This window comes from Crinia signifera, chromosome 6, assembly GCF_055691185.1.
Source record: "Crinia signifera chromosome 6, ASM5569118v1, whole genome shotgun sequence".
Taxonomy (NCBI): domain Eukaryota; kingdom Metazoa; phylum Chordata; class Amphibia; order Anura; family Myobatrachidae; genus Crinia; species Crinia signifera.
This window is the reverse complement of record NC_139222.1, coordinates 172,603,809-172,611,422: the sequence shown is the minus strand read 5'-3', so window position 1 is coordinate 172,611,422 and position 7,614 is coordinate 172,603,809.

Here is a 7,614-nt window from a genome sequence, read left to right as displayed (position 1 = left end):
CCGCGTCTATAGACGCGGTGACAGTTTCAACATGTCTGCTGTCCCTGACAGCAGACATGTCCGTGCATGCCCAGGGGGGGCTGCGATGCCGCCCCCCCGTCGGCGATCGCTGTGATTGGCTGTTCAGTGTGAACAGCCAATTACAGCGTTTTCTGTGTCACCGGCGAATAACGTTCGCCGGTGACACGCGATCGGAGGTGATTGGTGCTGTAAAGTACAGCACCAATCACCGCGGGGTGTAAGGGTGACACTGGTGTCACCCCACCTCACCCCGCCCGCCCCCAAAGGCCGTGATTGGTCCGTCGGACCGACGGACCAATCACAGCCATGGAGGGGGGTTTAAACTAACGGTGACTGCACTGCAGACGCCATTCCGGTCTGGAATTGCGTGCAGTGCGGTCACCGTGCCAATCTGCCGCGATATACTGACCAGAACCTTGCAAAATACTTACCTGATCCTTGCAAATATCTTGGCTGCTTCATCTGTGCTTGTAGTGTGCTGGATGCTTCCTGGATCCTGTTACTTGTGACTTCCTGTGAACTTGTGCTGCTGCAGTGTAATAGCGTTAGTTAGATAGAGAGAGATAGAGAGAGATAGTGCCAGAGAGTGCTGTATTTTGTGCTGCTGCAGTGTGATATAGTTATAGAGAGAGAGATAGAGAGAGATAGAGAGAGATAGAGAGAGATAGAGAGATATAGAGAGAGATAGAGAGAGAGATAGAGAGGCCTAGTGACAGAGAGTGCTATATTTTGTGCTGCTGCAGTGTGATAGTTATAGATAGAGAGAGAGAGATAGAGAGAGATAGAGAGAGAGAGAGAGATAGAGATAGTGACAGATTGTGCTATATATTTTTTATATAACTGACTGCTGCCCCCCCTTTTGTGCTGATCAGTATAAATTAACTGATCAGCAACTTTTTGGGGGCGCAGGGTATTTTTATATATATATATATATATATATACCTGTCACTGCTGCTGCTGCAGTGTCATAGAGTGTTAGATAGTGAGAGATAGAGAGATAGAGAGAGATAGTGACAGAGAGTGATAGAGAGTGCTAAATTTTGTGTCTGCTGCCCCCGCCTTTTGTGCTGATCACTATATCTGAGGTGATCAGCAACTTTTTAGGGGTGCAGAGGTTTTTTTTTTTTTTTATATATACCTGCCAGTTGCACTGTCAGTTGCACCTGCTGCCCCTCACTGGTAATCAGTGTCGCATCACTGATCACCTTTTTTTTTTTGTGTGTGTGCTGTGGGGTCTTTTTTTAATTTTTTTTTTTACACACACTGTGATTTTGTGGGTGTCCTGTGGCCGCTGTGCGCGGATCAGTGACGTACATCACTGATCATCTTTTTCGGCACAGGGTTGATCTATTTTTTATTTTTTTTTGATCAAATTCCTGTTGCCTTTCAGCGCTGTTCAGTGACGGACGTTACTGACCAACATCTGTGCTCAATTTTTGGCGCAGGACCTTTTTTTTTTTTTTTTTTAACCCCTTCAATTTTTTTTTTTAACCCCTTCAATTTTTTTTTTTAACCCCTTCAATTTTTTTTTTTTTAACCCCTCCATTTTTTTTTTTTTGTATAAAGTATTTTTTTTTCTGCACACTACATACACACTACACACTACATACCCCCCGGGTTGAAATAAAGTTTGTACCCCCCCCTACACTATACACGTGTTGAAACATTTCACTACCAGTAACACAAAAATAAAAATGGCATCCCAAATGTCATCCCAAATGTCATCCCAGTCATCCAGAAGAATGTATTCAGCGGAGGAGGCATATGCCCTGCTTGCTTCTGACTCTGACACAGCCAGTGATGCAAGCGGGGAATTTGAAGGATTCGCCTTAAGCTCCTCTTCCTCCTCTGGTGATGAGGGACCCCCTCAAAGACGCCCCCGTAGAGCAGCTGAGACCCCCCCCCCCAATAATTGATCTCGTATGGACCCCACCACCAGACAATTTTGAGCCCCAGGTTCCTGAGTTTTTGGCCATGCCAGGAATCCAATTTGATTCCACAGGTCTCAGAGAAATTGACTTTTTCAAATTATTTTTCTCTGATGATTTTATAAATTTAATGGTGGACCAAACTAATTTATATGCCCAGCAGTTTATTGCTCAAAACCCCACGTCATCATTTGCTAGGTGGACCCCTGTAGATGCAGTAGAGATGATGACGTTTTGGGGTCTGGTGTTTCATATGGGCATAGTAAAAAAGCCAGAAATTAGGCAATATTGGAGTACAGATGTTCTGTACAGCACCCCATTTTACCGTATGGCCATGCCCCGGGCTCGATTTGAGACGATCCTTAAATTTTTGCATTACAACGATAATGCACAGTGCCCACCCAGAGATGATCCCACCTTTGACCGGCTATTCAAAGTCAGGCCGGTCATTGATCATTTCAGTGCCAAATTTGAAGACATGTACATCCCAGATAAATTCATTTGCATAGACGAGTCCCTTATACATTTTAAAGGAAGGGTTAAATTCCGCCAGTACCTTCCCAGTAAGAGGGCAAGGTATGGCATAAAAATGTATAAGTTGTGTGAAAGCACCTCAGGGTACACCCACAGGTTTAGGGTATATGAAGGGAAGGATTCAAGAATTGAACCGCCAGAATGCCCCCCCTCCCTCGTAGGTGTTAGTGGAAAAATTGTCTGGGATTTAGTGCACCCCTTCCTGGATAAAGGTTATCACCTCTATGTGGATAACTTTTACACCAGCATCCCCCTGTTTAAGGCCCTTGGTTCAAGAGGTACAGCAGCTTGCGGTACTGTGCGCAAGAACCAAAGAGGCCTCCCAAAAACGCACATTGCCCAAGTAATGAGAAGGGGTGAAAGCAGGGGAATATGCACCGAAAATATGTTGTTGGTCAAATATAAGGACAAGAGGGATGTCCTTATACTGACAACAATTCACGGAGACAGTACCACCTCCGTCCCTGTAAGAGGTACCAGTACCCACACCTCCAAACCTAATTGTATCCTGGATTACAATAGGTACATGGGCGGAGTGGATCTTTCAGATCAGGTACTGAAGCCGTACAGTGCCCTGCGGAAAACAAAAATCTGGTACAAGAAGCTGGCCGTGTATATCATCCAGATGGCACTGTATAACGCTTACGTGCTATTCCGTTCTACCGGCCAGAGGGGGACATTTATGCACTTTCAAGAGGAAGTCATAAAGGGCCTAATATTTGGGAACCAGCAGGCTGAGGGCCCCAGTACTTCTAGTACTGGCCCCCGTATTGTACCAGGGCAGCATTTTCCTGATGAAATCCCCTCCACTGGAAAAAAGGGCAGGACACAAAAAAGGTGCAAAGTTTGCTATAAAAAGGGAATAAGAAAGCAAACTATTTTCCAGTGTGACACTTGCCCCGACAAACCCGGCCTATGTATAAAGGAGTGTTTTAAAATATACCACACATCTATGGATTATTAGGTTCATAATTTCACCGTGCTTCGGGGGTCTTGCTAATGCCACATACCACCCACCATTCATTCCACCATAATCTGAGCCGCAAAATCCAAAAATCACTCCTTCCCTTCTGAGTCCTGCCATGCACCCAACTGGTATTTTTTGGTCACATGTGAGGCATTGCCGTACTCGGGAGAAATTGGGGCACAGATTTTGGGGTGCTTTTTCTCCTTCATACCTTCTGAAAATGAAAAATTTTGAGCCAGAACTGCATTTTTGTGTAAAAAAATGTAATTTTTCATTTTCACTGCCCACTTGTATCAAAATTGGTGAAACCCCTGGGGGTTTGAAATGTACACTATACCCCTAGATGAATTCCCTGAGGGGTGTAGTTTGCAAAATGGGGTCACTTGTGGGGGGGTTCCACTGTATTGGTGCTTTGGGGGTCTTGCTAATGCGACATAGCACCCACCATCATTCCACCAGAATTTGTGCTGCAAAATCCAAATATCACTCCTTCCCTTCTGAGTCCTGCAACTTTTTGGTCACACATGAGGCATTGCCGTACTCGGGAGAAATTGGGGCACAGATTTTGGGGTGCTTTGTCTCCTTCATTCCTTCTGAAATTGAAAAATTTTGAGCCAGAACTGCATTTTTGTGTAAAAAAATGTAATTTTTCATTTTCACTGCCCACTTGTATCAAAATTGGTGAAACCCCTGGGGGTTTGAAATGTACACTATACCCCTAGATGAATTCCCTGAGGGGTGTAGTTTGCAAAATGGGATCAATTGTGGGGGGGTTCCACTGTATTGGTGCTTTGGGGGTCTTGCTAATGCGACATAGCACCCACCATCATTCCACCAGAATTTGTGCTGCAAAATCCAAATATCACTCCTTCCCTTCTGAGTCCTGCAACTTTTTGGTCACACATGAGGCATTGCCGTACTCGGGAGAAATTGGGGCACAGATTTTGGGGTGCTTTGTCTCCTTCATTCCTTCTGAAATTGAAAAATTTTGAGCCAGAACTGCATTTTTGTGTAAAAAAATGTAATTTTTCATTTTCACTGCCCACTTGTATCAAAATTGGTGAAACCCCTGGGGGTTTGAAATGTACACTATACCCCTAGATGAATTCCCTGAGGGGTGTACTTTGCAAAATGGGGTGACTTGTGGGGGGGTTCCACTGTATTGGTGCAACATAGCACCCACCATTCATTCCACCAGAATCTGTGCTGCAAAATCCAAAAATCACTCCTTCCCTTCTGAGTCCTGCCATGCACCCAACTGGTATTTTTTGGTCACATGTGAGGCATTGCCGTACTCGGGAGAAATTGGGGCACAGATTTTGGGGTGCTTTTTCTCCTTCATACCTTCTGAAAATGAAAAATTTTGAGCCAGAACTGCATTTTTGTGTAAAAAAATGTAATTTTTCATTTTCACTGCCCACTTGTATCAAAATTGGTGAAACCCCTGGGGGTTTGAAATGTACACTATACCCCTAGATGAATTCCCTGAGGGGTGTAGTTTGCAAAATGGGGTCACTTGTGGGGGGGTTCCACTGTATTGGTGCTTTGGGGGTCTTGCTAATGCGACATAGCACCCACCAAAATTCCACCAGAATCTGAGCCGCAAAATCCAAAAATCACTCCTTCCCTTCTGAGTCCTGCCATGCACCCAACTGGTATTTTTTGGTCACATGTGAGGCATTGCCGTACTCGGGAGAAATTGGGGCACAGATTTTGGGGTGCTTTTTCTCCTTCATACCTTCTGAAAATGAAAAATTTTGAGCCAGAACTGCATTTTTGTGTAAAAAAATGTAATTTTTCATTTTCACTGCCCACTTGTATCAAAATTGGTGAAACCCCTGGGGGTTTGAAATGTACACTATACCCCTAGATGAATTCCCTGAGGGGTGTAGTTTGCAAAATGGGGTGACTTGTGGGGGGGTTCCACTGTATTGGTGCAACATAGCACCCACCATTCATTCCACCAAAATCTGTGCTGCAAAATCCAAAAATCACTCCTTCCCTTCTGAGTCCTGCCATGCACCCAACTGGTATTTTTTGGTCACATGTGAGGCATTGCCGTACTCGGGAGAAATTGGGGCACAGATTTTGGGGTGCTTTTTCTCCTTCATACCTTCTGAAAATTAAAAATTTTGAGCCAGAACTGCATTTTTGTGTAAAAAAATGTAAGTTTTCATTTTCACTGCCCACTTGTATCAAAATTGGTGAAACCCCTGGGGGTTTGAAATGTACACTATACCCCTAGATGAATTCCCTGAGGGGTGTAGTTTGCAAAATGGGGTCACTTGTGGGGGGGTTCCACTGTATTGGTGCTTGGGGGGTCTTGCTAATGCGACATAGCACCCACCAAAATTCCACCAGAATCTGAGCCGCAAAATCCAAAAATCACTCCTTCCGTTCTGAGTCCTGCCATGCACCCAACTGGTATTTTTTGGTCACATGTGAGGCATTGCCGTACTCGGGAGAAATTGGGGCACATATTTTGGGGTGCTTTTTCTCCTTCATACCTTCTGAAAATGAAAAATTTTGAGCCAGAACTGCATTTTTGTGTAAAAAAATGTAATTTTTCATTTTCACTGCCCACTTGTATCAAAATTGGTGAAACCCCTGGGGGTTTGAAATGTACACTATACCCCTAGATGAATTCCCTGAGGGGTGTAGTTTGCAAAATGGGGTCACTTGTGGGGGGGTTCCACTGTATTGGTGCTTGGGGGGTCTTGCTAATGCGACATAGCACCCACCAAAATTCCACCAGAATCTGAGCCGCAAAATCCAAAAATCACTCCTTCCGTTCTGAGTCCTGCCATGCACCCAACTGGTATTTTTTGGTCACATGTGAGGCATTGCCGTACTCGGGAGAAATTGGGGCACATATTTTGGGGTGCTTTTTCTCCTTCATACCTTCTGAAAATGAAAAATTTTGAGCCAGAACTGCATTTTTGTGTAAAAAAATGTAATTTTTCATTTTCACTGCCCACTTGTATCAAAATTGGTGAAACCCCTGGGGGTTTGAAATGTACACTATACCCCTAGATGAATTCCCTGAGGGGTGTACTTTGCAAAATGGGGTGACTTGTGGGGGGGTTCCACTGTATTGGTGCAACATAGCACCCACCATTCATTCCACCAGAATCTGTGCTGCAAAATCCAAAAATCACTCCTTCCCTTCTGAGTCCTGCCATGCACCCAACTGGTATTTTTTGGTCACATGTGAGGCATTGCCGTACTTGGGAGAAATTGGGGCACAGATTTTGGGGTGCTTTTTCTCCTTCATACCTTCTGAAAATGAAAAATTTTGAGCCAGAACTGCATTTTTGTGTAAAAAAATGTAATTTTTCATTTTCACTGCCCACTTGTATCAAAATTGGTGAAACCCCTGGGGGTTTGAAATGTACACTATACCCCTAGATGAATTCCCTGAGGGGTGTAGTTTGCAAAATGGGGTCACTTGTGGGGGGGTTCCACTGTATTGGTGCTTTGGGGGTCTTGCTAATGCGACATAGCACCCACCAAAATTCCACCAGAATCTGAGCTGCAAAATCCAAAAATCACTCCTTCCCTTCTGAGTCCTGCCATGCACCCAAATGGTATTTTTTGGTCACATGTGAGGCATTGCCGTACTCGGGAGAAATTGGGGCACAGATTTTGAGGTGCTTTGTCTCCTTCATACCTTCTGAAAATGACAAATTTGGAGCCAGAACTGCATTTTTGTGTAAAAAATGTAATTTTTCATTTTCACTGCCCAGTTGTACCACAATTGGTGAAACCCCTGGGGGTTTGAAATGTACACTATACCCCTAGATGAATTCCCTGAGGGGTGTAGTTTGCAAAATGGGGTCACTTGTGGGGGGGTTCCTAACTTTTAGCATCTTATGGTGCCTAGAAACGTACATGGTGCCTAAAAAATAATCTCATAAAAAGGAGGCTCCAAAATCAAGTAGGTGCTCCTTCTATTATGAAGCCTGTGGTTTGGTCACCGTGCACACTAGGGCCACATATAGGATATTTATGAAAACAAAAGAATTGGGGGAATCAATTTTCAGTCACATTTCTCTAGTAAAATGTACTGTGTTCCTTAGAAAAATGTATTAAAATTGCAAATCTGCAAAAAAAAAGAAATTTTGAAATTTCACCTACACTTTGTTTTAATTCCTGTGAAACACC